Source organism: Pteropus medius, unplaced genomic scaffold (assembly GCF_902729225.1).
Source record: "Pteropus medius unplaced genomic scaffold, Ma_sr-lr_union100, whole genome shotgun sequence".
In the NCBI taxonomy this organism is placed as follows: domain Eukaryota; kingdom Metazoa; phylum Chordata; class Mammalia; order Chiroptera; family Pteropodidae; genus Pteropus; species Pteropus medius.
In genome coordinates, this window is record NW_024346667.1 from 3769480 (window position 1) to 3786824 (window position 17345).

A 17345-nucleotide genomic window follows, 5' to 3' on the forward strand; every position below is an offset into this window, starting at 1 on the left:
TAGACAAAACAGACTTAAAGACAAAATTTGTTACTAGAAACAAAAGGACATTTTATAATGATAAAAGTGTTGATTCATGATGAAGACATAATTAAAAATATATATGCACCAAAAAACTGAGCCCTAAAACACATGAAGCAAAAACTGATAGAGCTGATGGAAGAAAAGGATAATTAAAAAAAAAAAAAGTTGGAGACTTTAATACTCCACTTTCAGATACAACAAATAGAAAATTAGCAAGAAAACAGGAGACTTGAACAATATTACAAATCACCTAGGCCTAAGAAACATCAATAGAACATTCCCTTCAACAAGAGATGAACACATATTCTCAATTATATGTGGAAATTTCTCCAGGGAAGACCAAATGTTAGGCCATAAAACAAGCCTCAATAATTTTTAATTATACAAAGTATGTTCTCTAACTCAGTGAAATAAAATTCAAAATCAATAAAAGAAAAAAATTGATAAATTCACAAATATGTGGAAATTAAACAACACAGTGCTAACCAATGTGTCAAAGAAAAATTGTGAGGGAAATTAGAAAATACTTTGAGATGACAAAAAGCATACACATAGGGCATATAAAAATGTATGAGATAAAGCTAAGGAAGTGCTTAAAGAGAAATTTATTGTTGTAAATGCCTGTATTAAAAAAAGAAAAATGATCTCAAATCATTAATTCAGATTTCCACTTTAAAAATTAGTAAAAGAAGAGCAAACTAAATCCAAAGTTAGCAGAAGGAAGGACATAATACAAGGAACAAGAGAAGGATGTTTGCTCTTGCTACTTCTATTCAATATAGTACTGGAGATTCTATAGCCAGGTCAATAAGGCAAGATAAAGAAATAAAAGATATCCATACTAGAAAGGAAAAAATAAAACTACCTCTGTTTACAGATGACATGATCCTGTATGTAGAAAATCTGAAGGAATCCACATGAGTGTGTGCACAAAGAAAACGATTAGAACTAATAAAGGGGTTCAGCAAGGCTGCAGGACAAAGAGAAATATATATAATTAATTTGTATTTCTATCCACTAGCAATGAACAATCCAAAACTGAAATTCAAAAAGCAACTCCACTTAAAATAACATCAAAAAAGAATAAAGTATTTAAGAATAAATCTAACAAAAGTAGTACAAGACTTGTACAAGGAAAACCATAAAACATTGTTGAAAGAAACTAAAGAATAGCTAAATAAATGTAAAGACATCTCATATTCATGGACTGGAAGATTTAACATTTAAAATGACAATACTCCCCAAATTGATGTATAGATTCAATGTCATTCCTATTAAAATTCCAGCTGGCTTTTTTGCAGAAATTGACAAAGTGATCCTAAAATTCTTATGGAAGTACAAGGGATCCAGAATAGCCAAAACATCTTCAAAAAGAAGAACAAAGTTGGAGGATGCACACTCTCTGATTTCAAAACTTACTGTCAAACTACAGTAATCAAGACTGTATGGTACTGACATAAGGATAAATATATAGATCAATGGAATAGAACTGATGGCTAAAAAATAAGCCCGGGCATTTATGGTCAATTAATTTTTTGACAAAGATGACAAAATTCAACAAGGAAAGAACAGTATTTTCGACAAATGGTGCTCAACTAGATATCTGCAAGTAAAAAAATTATGTTGGACTCTTATCTCACATCATATACAAAAATTAAATCAAAATAGATCAGAGACCTAAATATAAGAGCTAAAATGATAAAACTCTCAGAAGAAAACATAAATGTAAATCTGTGTGATCCTGAATTAGACAATGGGTTTTAAGCTATAACACCAAAAGCAACAACAAAAATGGGTTTCATCAAAATTAAAATCTTGTATGCTTCAAATGTCACTAACAAGAATGTAAAAATATCTGCAAGCTCTATATCTATAAGGGACTTGTATCTAGAATATATCAAGAACTCTCACAATTCTAAACAGAAAGACAAAAAAATTTTTTAAATGGGCAAAGGGTTTGACCAGACATTTCTCTGAGTAGATACACAAATGGACAAAAAGCACATGAAAAGATGCTGAACATCATTAGACATTAAGGAAATACAAATAAAAACTGAAAGATACCACTTTACAACCACTAGGACGGCTGTAATTTAAAAGATAAATAATAACAAGTGTTGGTGATGATGTGAAGCAGCTGGATCCCTCATACATTGTAGTGCATATGTAAAATGGAAAAAAGTTTGGTAGTTCCTCAAAATGTTAAACACAGAATTATAACACAACCCACAATTCCATTCCTAGGTATATTTCAAAAGAATTCATCCATACAAAAACTTGTATACCACTGTTCACAGCATCGTTATGCACAGTAGCCAAAAAGTGGAAACAATCCAAATGTCCATTAACTGATAAATAAAATGTGATATATCCTTAAAATGGAATATCATCCAGCTATTAAAAAGAATGAATTGGTGATACACACTAGAACATAGATGAACTTTGAAATTATTAGGTTCACATATGTATGAGTCTATTTTATGAAAAGTTCAGTAATTTGTCTATGGGTAAATCTGCATAGAAAGTTTAAGTTAGTGCTGGCCAGGAGCTGGGGGAATGAGGGACCCCATTCATATAGATATGGGGTTTCCATGCTGAACTGTATCTACAGGAATATTCCCATTATTCCTGTTGCCTCATCCCTCTAGAACTATTTCCCTTAAACCAAGATCACTCATTAACCATTCTTAACTAAGATACCTTCAGAGAAACTTATTTCTTTCTCCAGGATGAGGAGGCATGTGTGAGTGCCCATCATTTTCTTTTGTTTCAAATCAGAATTCTTATTTGATTTGTCTGTTTCAGGGTTCTATAGTTACTGCTTCATTGAAAATTGAGTTTTTTCTTTCCGTTTATTGTTTCTGCTGGGTTATGATGGACAGTGGAACAAAATTTTATTCTGCTATTTTTAACTAGCAGTGTCCCTCAATGTTCTAAAGTCTGCTAATATAATGGGGGAAAAATGTTAATTTACAGGTGATTGTTCTTATGTCATTTTCCAAGAGGCTGAAAATCTTTTTGTATGTTCATTGGACTTTTATATTTTATCTTTTGAAAATTACATAAATAAGCTTTGCAGATTTTTCTGTTGGGCTATTTGTTTTCATAGCAACTTGTAATTGCTCTTTTGATATATCATAGATACCAATCCTTTGTTTTCTCTAATGTAAACACCTTTCAGTGTGACTCTTATTTAGTCTTTTATTGCATATGCTTAAAATTTTACACAGTTAAACCCATCTAACTTTATCTTTTGGGTTTTATGTATTACTTAGGAAAAGGTTTCCTACTTCAAAAAAATAAAATACTCAATATTTTTTTCTAACGATAGTGTAGAACCTTTAATCCAGCTTTTAAAAATATTTATATTTATCTCTTTATTCCATATGGAAACTAATATGTATTTCTGGTGTGATGTTGGGACCTATTTATTTTTTTCATTTTTAAATAGATAAACAATGGAAAAACACCATTTCCTTACAGATCTGAAATACAAACAATACAGGGGTTTGGGGTGTCAACCCTTCACCCCCTGTGTAGTTGAAAATCAAAGTATAACTTCTGACTTCCCCAAAACTTACTACTAATAACCTACTGTTGACCAAAAGCCTACTATTAACAGTTGACTAATGTATAGTTTAAAGTTATACGTATTATATACTGTATTCTTATAATAAACCAAAGAAAAGGAAGTATTAATAAAATCATAAAAGAAAACATATTTACGGTATTTACTGAAAAATCCATGTGTAAATGGATCCATGTAGTTAAAACCCATGTTGTTTAAGGGTCAACTGCACTTCCTTTATTTAAGTTAAATTTCCCTATATACAAAAATCTATTAATGAACTCTGTTCTGTACAAGTGATACATCTATTAAATTGACAATATGATCTTTCTTACTTTAACCATATAGTATACTTCAACAATTGGTAAGACAAATTTGTTCAAACTTTCCTCTGCTCTTTTTAAAAAATGTCTTAGCTATTCTTATGAATTTTTCTTATAGATGAACTTTAAAATCATGTCAAAAACAACAAAATCTTTTTGTGATTCTGACTGGTATCAAAGAGCCCACAGGGCAAATTGGTGATAGTTGAGATGAATTTAGCCAGTACACACTTTTGAGCTTGTAATATGGTATATGTTTTAAAAATTGGTGCTTAAAAATAAAATCGAGCACCTTCTTCCCACACCTTATAACTCATATATGTCTCAAGTGGAAGGCCCCATTCCACCGGAGACATATAGAGGTCCCTTACTCTTTTATGAACAAACAGTGCTCCATAATATGGATGTACCATTATTTACCTACCTAGTCTCCTACTGATGGACACTGAGCTTATTTACAGCCTTTTGCTATCATATAATATACTGCAATAAGTATTCCTGCATATTCATCATTATAGACATAAGCAAATATTTCTATAGGAAGAGTTCCTAGAAGATAAATCACATGGTCAAAGGGGGTGTACATAAATTTTTTTAAAAAAAGAGAGATTACACATAAAAGAATATGCACATTTAAAAGAATAATGTAATTATTATCACTAAGCTGAAACCTTAGCTAAATCTCTATCTAAATAAATTTAATTTAATTTATTAAACAAGTAGTGTCTGTGCATGAGATAAAGGCAAAAAGTGGTTTAAAGTAGTTACTGAATTGCTAAATGTTAATAGTTGGTTAAAAATTGTAGTATTTAAAAGTGCGTACTCTACATTTTTTTAAAACAATGTATACATATACCAAAACATCACATTATATACCTTAAACATATACAATTTTATTTATCAATTTTTTAAAATAAAATAAGAAACTGAAAAAGACAACTCTATAAAAAACAAGCAATAGACTAAGACAATTCACAGGAAGAACATAAATGGCCAATAAATTTGAAGTAATGTTTAATCCAAACATTAATTGGGGTAATGATTTTAAAACTGCAGTGATAGGAGTTGCTAAGAGAGTAGATCTTAAAAGGCCTCAATACAAGGAAAGATAATTTTTTTGCAAATATGTATGTTGAAGGATGTCGCTATGTATGGTGATGATTTTGCAATATATATAAACATCAAATCCTTATGTTATATACCAGCAACTAACATTATATGTCAATTATATATCAATAAAAAATAAAAATTAAAAATTAAAAATCTGTATTGGAATACCATTTCATTTCTTTCAGGCTGGCAAAACTTGAAAAAGTCCCACGATGTACCAATTAGTGGCAAATATAGAGAGCAATGGTTAGACGATAAATCGCTACAACTGATTTAGAGATCAATCCAAACAGGATGTTCATCAATGTTTATACTACTTTTCATTAAATCTATAACAGCACTGATTATAAGATGCATCATTATTTTATGTCCCAACAAAAAGAATAAAACTGCCACACAAACACGCACACAGAACAGTGTTAATACTCTTTATGTACTGATGTGGAATAATTTTCAAGTTAGAGAAGCTTGGTGCAGGATAGTGTATGTAGCATATCATCTATTTAGCAAAAAAAAAAAAGAGAGAGAAAAGAACTATAGATATATTTATTTGCTCATAAATGCATAAAATATCTGCAGAAACTGTTAACATTAGACTCTTCTGGAAAAGAGGCTATGGCTAAGAGAGAAAAAAGGAGAGAGATTTAGCACTGTACACCCTTTATGTACTTCTGAAATTTGAACTGTATGAATATATTTTCTAATATAAAAAGTAAACATGTATTTCATTTTATTTATTTTTTTATTTTTAGTTTAATTATAGAGTTTTATTTCAGTAATAAGCATAGAAAATTTTTAAATTTCATTTTAGGGAACTAATTCTGTTCAGAAGGTATATTAAAATGATGTTTATATTTATTCTCTCCTCTTTTTAAAAACTGCGTTGAGATATAATTCGCAAACAATACAATTCATCCATTTAAAGTGTACAAGTCAATGGTTTTTAGTATATTCAAAGAGTTGTGCAATCATTACCACAACTGATTTCCCTTCCTTTTGAATAATTAACTCTGCTCAGGATATTAGCTATAATTATTATAAACAACATTTTTAAGGCAATTTTGTGCATGTCAAACCACGGAATTAGAGTCATGGTGAAGAAAGTTTCCTATGCATATGTCAAAATGAAATTTATGCAGTATTTTTTAAGATGAAAAAGGAAGGAGTATTTTAATAACTTTTCCAATAATTGTGGATATTCTGATACTGCACTAAAACTTGACAAGTAATAGATTCTTAAAGATTAGCTGTGATGTTGAATCTGAAATCGATTCACTAAATTTTTTCACACTTACATTAAAATCCACTGATCTATCTTGAACTTTTTTTATTGTTAGTTTTAGATGTACAACATAATTTGATGTATGTATATATTGTGAAATGATTACCACAACGGGTTTGTTAATGTCCATCACCACAGTAAGAAATTTTCTGTGATGAGAAGGTCTACTCTATTAAGCATCTTTCAAGTATACAATCTAGTGATGTTAACTAGAGTCACCATGCTGTACATTACATCCTCAAGACTTATTCGTCTTATAACTAGAAGCTGGTATCACTGGCCACCTTCACCCATTTCCCGCACCCCACAGCTCCCAACTCTCACAGCCACCAATGTGTTCTCCATATCTATGAGTCTGGGTTTGTTTTTTTTTAATTCTGCATATAAATGATATCACATAGTATTTGTCTTTCTGGCTGAGTTATTTCACCTAGCATAATGCCCTCAAGGTCTGTCCAAGTTGTTGCAAATGGTTCCTTCTTTTTTATGGCTACATAATATTCTATTATTCATACATCAATGGACACTGGTTATTTCCATATCTTGGCTATTATGCTCATGCTGCTATGAACATGAGGGTGCTATATATTTTTAATGGTTCATTATTAAGTGGTCCAAGGTGAGAAATATAATGGTTAACACATTTAATCTCAGTAAGCTCAGCTTCAGAAGTCAATTTTTGGAAAGAGACAAAGAGGACATGATTGCTGGCCAAACATCAAGCTGTATAATGGTTAATAATGATAATAATAATAAAAAAAACTTCTATAGATCACTATGCCAGAAACATTATATAAACTCATTTAATCTACTCAAAAAACCTGTTAAGTAGTTATTATTATTATTTTCATTTTCCAAAACAGGAAACTGAAAATTAAGACATTTAGTGACTTGCCCAAAGTTACGTAACTAGTGATAGAAATCACATTTGAACCCTCAAAGTCTTGCTCTTGACCGCTGTACTGCACTGCCTCTATATACTGAAACGCTATGTCAAAATGTTGGCTTTGTAACAAGGCAAACAGCAATTAGCTATGTGACTATGGGCAAATGACTAAATTTCCTTTAGCTTCAGTTTTCTCATCTATAACTGAAGAAGTTAACGCCTGACTCTCAAATATATAAAACAGTTAGCACAGCATCTAGCACTTGGTAAGTGTTAAAATAAATTACGGCTATAAATAAAAACCTTCTAAAAAGAGAGATTTAGCTAGCAAAGTACACAGTAGTAAAAAGCAGAGCCACTGGCCACCTACAACCCATTTAGAGGGCTATATGCTCTTCTGGTTGGTATTTAGCATAATGATAAGGCTGAGTAATAGACTAAGAAAAAAAAAACATGGGCAAAAATGGTTTAAGAGACATCGTTCTAAATATTATTATGCATAATGATAATTATTTTAACACATAGCACTCAAACATTTCAAAGAGGCTCTTTATGTCCTAAAGAAAAAAAATCAAGACAAACTGGTAATAAATGTCCTTCAAAAAATAATTAGCAATGGAATGAATAGCTTGAGCACAACAATCTTTATGTTTAAAACGAAAGAGGAAAAAATGCTTCTATGAAAATAGCATATTCTAGTTCTTAAAGTGTCTCAAAATATTAAATAGATATCACATTAAGAATGTTTCTAAAAACCTTTTCCTATGTTTCTCACCGAGAACAATGACAACAAGCCTAGGGAAATGTTATATTGGACATGTGAATTAAAATCAATGTGTTCAAAACCAAAATGTCTGTGGATCTGCATGGGAACAGATTTAGAGATAGGTCACTCAGTATTTTTAAAAGTACTACAGAAAGGGAAGCAAAATCTCATAGTTTACGTTTGTGAAAACTATGTTCTTTACTCAGGCATACTAGGGCAGAGGGGAAGGGCCAATGCTTTATCTAAAGCAAATTCAATTTGGTTTGTGGTTTGTAATCCTGCTATTTTAGGCAACTGGCAAGAGAAAAATATTTCTGCCAAGGGTAAAATCATGTAGAAAAGTACTGGCAATCTTTAAGGTATTAAAGGCTCAATAATCCCTACTACTCTGTACTTTGTTTTATTGGCTTTAGTATAGAGTACTAGCCCTATAGGATTAGATGTAGGTAGTAAGTCATGACCAAGTTTAAAATATTCCACATAATAAGAATAAAACAGTCTCAAAATAAAGATATTTAAGAAAGAAATATTACCAATACTACACCAATTCCTCTAGAAATACAAGAGATGCAAATACTTTCCAACTTGTCTTAAGAGGCCACATTATTATGATAACAAAACTAGACAAAGATGTTACAAGATTAGAAAAAACAAACAAAACGAATTCAGAATAATACCTGAACACAGATGCAACAATTCTTAAGAGAATATCAGCAAATTGAATCAAATCATATAAAAAGAATAATACATAATGATTCAGTGGAGTTTTCCCCAGAATGCAAGGCTTGTTTAACATCTGAAAATCAATCGATGTAATTCACCATATTAACAAGACTAAAAAAGAAAAATCATGCGGTCATCTCAATAGATATGCAGAAAAAGCATTAGACAAATTACAACCTACATTCATGATAAAAATTTTCAGAAACAAGAGATAGAAGGAAACTTCCCTTGAAGGACATCTTGATAAAGGGTGCCTATGAAAAACCTACAGATAAGATCATACTTAATGATGAAAGCTTGATTGCTTGCTCTCTAGGATTGGGAAAAAGAAAAGGATGTCTGCTCTCATCATCAAATTCAACATTTAACTTGTAGTCTTAATCAGTGCAATAAGGCAAGAAAAAGAAATAAAAAACGTTACACATGGGGAGAAAGAAATAAAAAACATTACACAAAGATAACACGATCATCCATGTAGAAAATCCTAAGAATTCACCAAAAAAGAAAAGTTACTAAAGCAAATGAATGACTTTAGCAAGGTTATAGAAAAGAAGGTCAGTGTACCAAAATCAATTATCTATGACATAAGAAACAATTAAAAATTGAAATTAAAGATAGTACCAATATAATAGTATAAAAAATATAAAATATTTAGAGATGAATTTAAGAAAATGTGTGCAAGACCTGTACACTAAAAGCTATTAACACAGTTAAGAGATAATAAAGAAGACCTAAACAAATGGAGAAATATACCATCTTTGTGGATGGGAATGCTCAATTCCTAAAGCTAGATTGCTTTTTTGTAGAAAGTGAAAGGCTGATTTAAAAATGTATATATCTTAATGCAAAAAAACCCTTAGAATATTGTAAGGAATCTAGAAAAAGAATAACAAAGTTGGAAGTAATTATACTTTCTGATTTCAATACTTACTTACCATAAGCCATCAATAACTTATGCTTTGTATGGTATAAAGATAGACATAAAGACTAATGGAACACAACACAGAGCCCAGAAATAGACCCACACATACATATTCAATTGATTTTTGACAAAGGTGCCAATGTAACTGAATGGAAAAAGACCTGTCTCTTGACCACTCCTGACAGTTTCAACAAATGGTGCTCTAATATTTGGACATCCATATGGAAAAAGAACCCTTACCTCATAAAACAAAAATTAACTTGAACTGGTTCACAGACCTAAATGTATGCGCTGAAACTATAAAACTTCTAAAAGAAAAACAAAATCTCTGAGAGTTCATTAAGGCAAGTTTTCTTAGGACACAAAAAGCATGAACCATAAAGAAAAAAAACGATATATATATATAACTTCATCGAAATTAAAAACATTTGCTCTTTGAAAGACAATATTAAGAAAATGAAATAGAAAGTCTTAGATCAAGATATCCGTATATACACATATTTAAGGACTCGTACTCAGAATATATATACAACTCTTGTAATCAATAATAAGGCAAACAACCTGATTAAAAAACAATGGGCAAAAGATCTGACAGACATTTCACCAAAGATGATACATGAATAGCAAATGAGCATCTGAAAAGATGCTAAACATAATCAGTCATTAGAAATTGCAAAATAAAACTGAGATGCCATTACATATGCACTAGAATGGCTAAACTGAAAAGAGAAGCACAAATACCAAGTGCTGAAGAGAATGCAAAGCAATTGGAAATCTCATATATTGCTGGTGGGAATGCAAAATGGTATAGCCACTTTGGAAAATAGTTTGGTCGTTTCTTAAAATGTTAATCATATACTTACCAATAACCCCACAATCCCACTGCTAGGTATGAGAAATCAAAACACTGTGTCCACACAAAAAGTTGTAGACAAATGTTCATAGGAGCTTAATTCTTAATAGCTAAAACCTGGAAACAAATCAAATGTCCATCAACTTATTAATGGGGTAAACAAATTTTGTTATATCCATTCAATGGCCTAGTATTCAGCATTTAAAAGTTATGAATTACTTATATATGTAACACTAATGAACTCAAAAGTACCACACTAAGTGAAAAAAGTCCGTCACATGACATTCTAGAAAATGCAAAACTATACTGACAGAATGCAGATCAGCGGTTGCCAGGGACCTGCAGTGGAGAGAGGTATTTGACTGCAAAGAGGCATGCTAGAACTTGTTGAAATACTGAAAATATTTTCTGTCTTGATTTTGGTAATCGTTATACCATTGTATATATTTGGTACAACTCAGAGAACTCTAATGAAGATGACTGAAAACAAAAAAACACATTCCCTTGCATATCTCAAGTTTATTCTGTGAGGATCAAATGATAGTCAAATTTAGCTGAAGTTGACACATGCTGATATTAAAAGCTTTCTCAAAGGCCTGAGAATTTCAATGATGTTTTAAAATATTATATAGGCCTCTCAGATATCAAGGCCCTCAAGCTTGGTTAGTTTGGGTTAGTTCAAGCTTTGGTTTCTTACTTAAAGTTAGTAACCACACATTACTCTATATCTAGTACATCTTCCTGACAGAATAAATTATTTGTAATAACTAATGTCAAATCTATTGAATTAAGACCTATCTCTGAGAATATTTCAAGAGTTAACAGTATTAATTCCTTAATGCATAAAAGGCCACAACTATATTTTACAAAAAATGGTTTTATTTGCTTCAGAGCCTCCTTCTGCAGTAAGTTATTTATAATATTGTCTGATGGGTCACATGTACCACAGCTGAACCTTCTGAATTTCCAACTAGGGTAGTACTTCTTTTTGTCATTTATCCCTGCTCATTTTTTAAAAAAAATATGAGGATAATTAATTTATAATAAGTAAGAAATATTTCATAAAACTGTGGAAGATATATTAAGCTTTACGTACAGACTTTTTTCTGCAATCTTAGGAAACTGTAATTGGGGAAAACAAAAATAAAAATTACTAAAGGGGGAAAAACTACATCTGTGCCTAACCTTTAAAAGTCACTTCTGTCAAAGCTTATGGTAGAAAAAAAAATTTAATTATAGTTTCTACTTTAAATGCAGGGGAAACAGAAATCTTGTTTTATAACTGAAAACCAACCTTCAACTGTTACACTAAACATGTACAGCCCTTTATAACTTGTTTGAGGTGCTGAAAGCCCTGATAGGACAATGCATTTCGAGACTTAGAGAAACTTGATTTTCTTACAACAAAAAGTATCCTCTGAAATTATTTTCACTTCAAGTTTTCACTTAGCCATCACCAAAATGAAAAAAATATGGGTATTCAGATATAGAGAGTAGATATTTTCCCATTAAAAAAACAAAAAACAAAAAACGTAACCTTATGTGTTGTGTATACAAGAAAATAATTTGCTAACAAATTGCAGAAGATAGGAAAAAAATAAAATAAAAAAGAATTTTTTGAACCACAGGACACCATCTGTTCTTATTCTCCAGAGCCTGTAAAACAAGAGAAAATCCTAAAATGCACTCTGCAAAAACACTTATATTGTTGGTAATTTAAATCTATTCAAAGATTTGAAAAGAAGTTTTCTCCTAACATAAACAAAAACTTTAAACCCCTTCAATTTGGAGACAAATTGTATAAATCTGCCTATTTTGTAGGCAGATAACAGCCTTCCAATTGGAGATCTGCATAAGACTAATAAGATTTATTAGGTAGGAACTGATAATATCTTGTTAAATAAGCATAATTATATCTGGTTGTATTATAAAAGGGCAATTCCATCCTTTGTGATTTATGCCCTATCGACACTGCTTTTCTAATATAGATATAAATTCTACTTGTTTATAGTAACTTTATTCCTAACTGCCAAAAGTTGGAAACAAGCAAGATGACCTTCAGTGGGTGAATGGATAAACTGTGGTATATCTGGACAATGGAATATTATTTAGTGCTAAAAAGAAATGAGATATCAAACCACAAAAAGACATTAAGGAAATGTAAATGCTTATTGCTAAGTGAATGAAGTTCTTGTTTATCTTATTTTAGAAATCCTCTGAATCTATAAAAAGAAGTCAACCTGAAAAAGCTACATACTATATAACATTCTGGAAAAGGCGAAACTATGGAGACAGTAAAAAGATCAGTGGTTGCCAGGGGTTGGGGGGAGGGAGGGAGGGGTGAACAAAAGCAGTACAGAGGATTTTTAGGTAGTGAAACTTTAGTTATCATACTGTGACATTATGATGGTGGATACTTGTCATTAAACTTTTTTCAAAACGCCCTGGAATGTACGAAACCATTTATACCTAATGTAAACCATGGACTTTGGGTGATAATGATGTGTCAATGTAGGTTCACAGATTATAACAAATGTACCACATGCTGATAGCAGGGGAGGCTGTGCGTGCGTGGAGGACAGGAAGTATATGGAAACTCTCTGTACTTTCCACTCACTTTTGCTGTGAACCTAAAACTGTTCTAAAATATGAATTCTATTTTGTTTTTTTTTTAAAGGTATATTGACACTTTAGGTGGTTTTTAGTATCTGGTCTGAAGTTATCTGATTAGAGAGAGGATTGACATATACCTTCGTAAAAAAATTATTACCACCTTCGTAAAAAAATTATTACAATTAAATTGAATATGTACTGTTGTGATCCTTCATTTTAAAGATAAATAAAAAGAAGGGAAGTGGTCTGAGTACAGTTGGAACATTTCTAAAACCTGTCAGAATTTGTTTACATAAATTCTTACTTTTGGGAATGAGTCACTATATATGGGTAAGATGTATACTTGTTAAATATACTCAATAGTTTAAAAACAGAATAGAACTTGACAGCTAGAAAAGATACTTAGAAAATATTTGGTCAAAGCCCATCATCTATAAATAAGGAAACTGAGGCACAAAGAAGCTATGGATTTGCCCAGGGTCACAATTTAATGACAGAGGGCTAGAACTTTAATAATCTAAAGTTTAACGGCCGCTTTCCCATTATGCTATTATCATTCAAGGAAACAAAATTGTGATAAATTTCTTAAAATTCAGAAATGCTAATTTTTTTCTTCTTCCATTTATTTTTTAAGAGGATATAAATCCAATTAGTATATTTCTTTGGCTGATAAGCACTCGCTCAAGCTCTGCCCATTTACTCATTTATTCAACCCACTCGGTTTTTCCGAAGTCATTTAAAAGGAAAATTATATTTTAAGAATTCTAGCAGCCAAAGAAAATGTTTTACTCTGAAAGTGAATATAAAATACACATGTTTATTACTAAAGCAGAAGCTATGCTCCCCACCCCACAATTGTTAGTGAGAATTTAGACTCTTGCTCAACCTCTTACAGAGGTAAAAACCCACCGTTGGTGAGAACAGCTGTGACTCTGTAAAAAAAGCTACAAATAACATGCTGGGAAATTCAGCAGGCACTGCCATTATATCCTGTTTATACTGTCATTTTTCCTATCAGTAGGATATTATTTATACAGACCCCACCCATGAACTTCTTGTTTATCTTATTATAGAAATCCTCTGAATCTATAAAAAGAAGCCTCTGTATTTGTTTCTGGAACAAGCACATGTGTTATGATTTTGCACCTCACTACACTTTTTTTTATTTAGCATTTTCTTTTGTTATGCATCGCTTGTTCTCTTTTTTATCTCAGGGTTGATTTATTTCATTATTTCACACATTAGAGTTGAACTTACCTGACTTTAAGAAACTCTATTACAGAACAGAGATTCTGAAGTATCATATCTACAACTTTATTTTGGGGTAGACTTGATCAGGTAGATATTCTTCTAAGATATACTCAACTAATTTGTTTAAATACAGAAAAATGTGCCTATGTACTACTCATCAGGTACTCTGGTGAGTAGGCCCTGGATGCCTAGGAGGCTGCCTTACTCAGGCTACCCTATCCCAAGTAGGCCAATAACAAGGGCTAGGCTTTACAGTGGTTCTAACTCAATCTCTTTTCTGTAATGAAAAGTCCTGCCTCTGAATTTAGCTTGATGACTGGACAGGTTGGATGAAAATGTAACATAATAATATTTAAGAAATACATGAATTTAGAATGTCCCATTGACCAATGGGACAATGAAGCAATCTGGTTATAAATCATCCTCAATCTCCCGCCTTATGCAAATAATTTAAATGAAACAGATAAAAGAAAACTGCGAGTTCCTTAAGGGCAGAAATTCATGCAGCATTTGTTCATCAAGTAAATAATTATTTCTGGAGCGAGAACATTACTGGGCGAAAGCATATTGGACAAATTTTCACATGTATAGCTTTTGTTAGCTTCACCTACACTTGCTTTATCCTAAGGCAGCACTACAAGGCAGCTGGGTAAACATGCATCTTCAGAGAGCATGTACAATGCTAGACGCTGGGGATGCATAAGAAAGATAACTGCTTTTAAAGAACACTACTCTAAAATGTGTAACTGAAATGAGGTTTAGTACTTCAGGGTGGTGAACTAAGTCTAATTAATTTCAGAAAAAAGAGAGGTCCACATGAGCTAAAGTGATCAAAGAAGGTGGAATGAGGACAGTAACTGCTGCAATCTCGATAAAAAGGAACTGATAAGGCTGGGAGAGGAGATGAAAAGCATGCTGGGCACAAACAATGATTTGTAAGCATCCAAGTAAGCAAATTCTGGAAATGATGAGTAGCTGAATTCAGTTAGAGTGTAAACTGAATAGAAGATGACAATAAAAAGAGGCTGGAGTCAAATTATAAGGAATTTCAATTCATTTTTCAGATGCAGACCCATGAAAGATATCTGACCAAGGGAAAATGAACCCAAGCTTTTGTTGTAGGAATGAACAGGAGGAGGAATAAGTTAAAATAAGGCTGACAAGGAGGAAGAAGTTTTTAACAGTACCAAATCCTATGATTACAATAGCAAAAGAAAGGTCCATGTGATATAACATACAATAAATGTGTAAAAATGTTTTAAACTCTTGCTTTCAAAAACAGGAGATGGCATCATGATGACTATTACTGAGTGGGGCACCGTTAAACAGTGTTGACCCATTGAAGTCCATGTCAGGAAAGCTTACTAGTTTCCTAGAATAGTACTTCTCAAACCCAAATCACCTGGGGACCTGGTTAAACTGTAAATTCTGATTCACTAAGTTCAGGGTGGTGTTCTGTATCTTTACATTTCTAAGAAGCTCTCAATACTGCTCTTCCACGGACTTCATTTTGAATAGCAAGATGCTAAAACATCTTTCAGTTTCCCTTTCCAAAAAGACAATGTGATGTACTATGTTTAATCCATTATGGTATATCTAATGCTCTTAGATATGCCTAAGAAATTCCTTTTAAAAATATTATAATTTGCATCAATATTGGATCAGTTTCAAAAGCTACTAAAAGTCTAAGATGATTCAAGATTCAGGGTATTCAAGATACTCAGAAATATTTCCACCTGGACAGAATCAACTTAATAATGTTGTTCTATTACACTACAATTTTGTCATTCTTTTCAGGCTGGCAAACTAGAAGATACTATTGCTTCTAATCTTGGGGGCTGAAGTAAAAACCTTGAAAGACAACACTCCATCTGTTCATAGCATCTATCAGTGGCTTTTGGTAAAACTCATTTAACCTGCCCTAACTGTGCCCTTAGCACCACACCTTAATCTTTGAAAATAAAAGTAACATTCTCAGTATCCTACTGAAAAACACCTGAAGATTACAACAATTAAATTCCCACTATCCTTCTGTTTAAGATTTCTATACAAAAGAATATGCCTTTGATTAAAGTTTTTTACCATGAACAGAGCTGTCATTTAAAAAATATATTACTAAGGTTATACATTATGCACACACATATTAAGATTGGCTACCTTAGATTCTTGAAACAAAATTTAAGACTTCTGAAATCTCAAGTTTCATTTTTAACCAAATTAATGGTCAAAAACAATCTTTTAGGTTAAATTATCCTCAATATATCTAGAGAACAGAAATAATATCAAAACTGCAAGGCTCTGTTGAAGATTAGATCCAACTATTTCATTGTAGAGGTAAGAAATTGAGGCACAGAAACCGAAAAGTCTAAAGTCACATAGCTGCTAGTGCCATGTTAAAAAAAAGGGGGGAGATGGAACGAATTAATTTTCTTATCAATGTACAACATTCAATGATGTTATCAACTATAAAATGCAGCTGAAAGAGTTCCTTTAATAACTAAGGCATAGTTGACTTTATAAATCATTGATATCCAAGGAAAGGAGACTATGTACCAACAAAGAAAAGACATGCTACTCTAAAATTTAAAAACTTCATAAAAAATGCAATCTGAATAGAGAATGACACATATACACCACATACTTGGAATGGGGCTGCAGTGGGGTGGGTAATGGGATGGGATATAAAGAACGAAGAGAAGACAATGGTACCTTTTATCTTCTCAGTAATGGTTTGAGGAAAGCTTTCACATACAGAAAAGTGGTTAAAAAAACACAACTTCCTTTACTCTCATGAATCATTTTGTAATTGGTAAAATCTAGGATTAGATTTGGAGGACCGCAAAGCTTTTAAATATATGAAATGTAGATAGCAGTTGGATGTGCATGTGTCATGAGCTCTGTCACAATTACAAGAAAACCAGAGAACCCTTTTTCAGCCATAAAATAGGGAATTTTGTGCTTTTTACAAATGCTATTAAAATTTACTAGCACAAGTTTAAAAAAAAATCACTGGAGAAGTTCCAT

The 17345-nt window shown here is 31.8% G+C and overlaps 1 protein-coding gene across 16 annotated transcripts in view; it reads right to left on the reverse strand.

Moving 5' to 3' along the window:
- Nucleotides 1-17345, reverse strand: part of HMBOX1 (homeobox containing 1) — a 151050-nt gene that overhangs the window by 64556 nt on the left and 69149 nt on the right. The gene's annotated exons all lie outside the window — the stretch shown is intronic.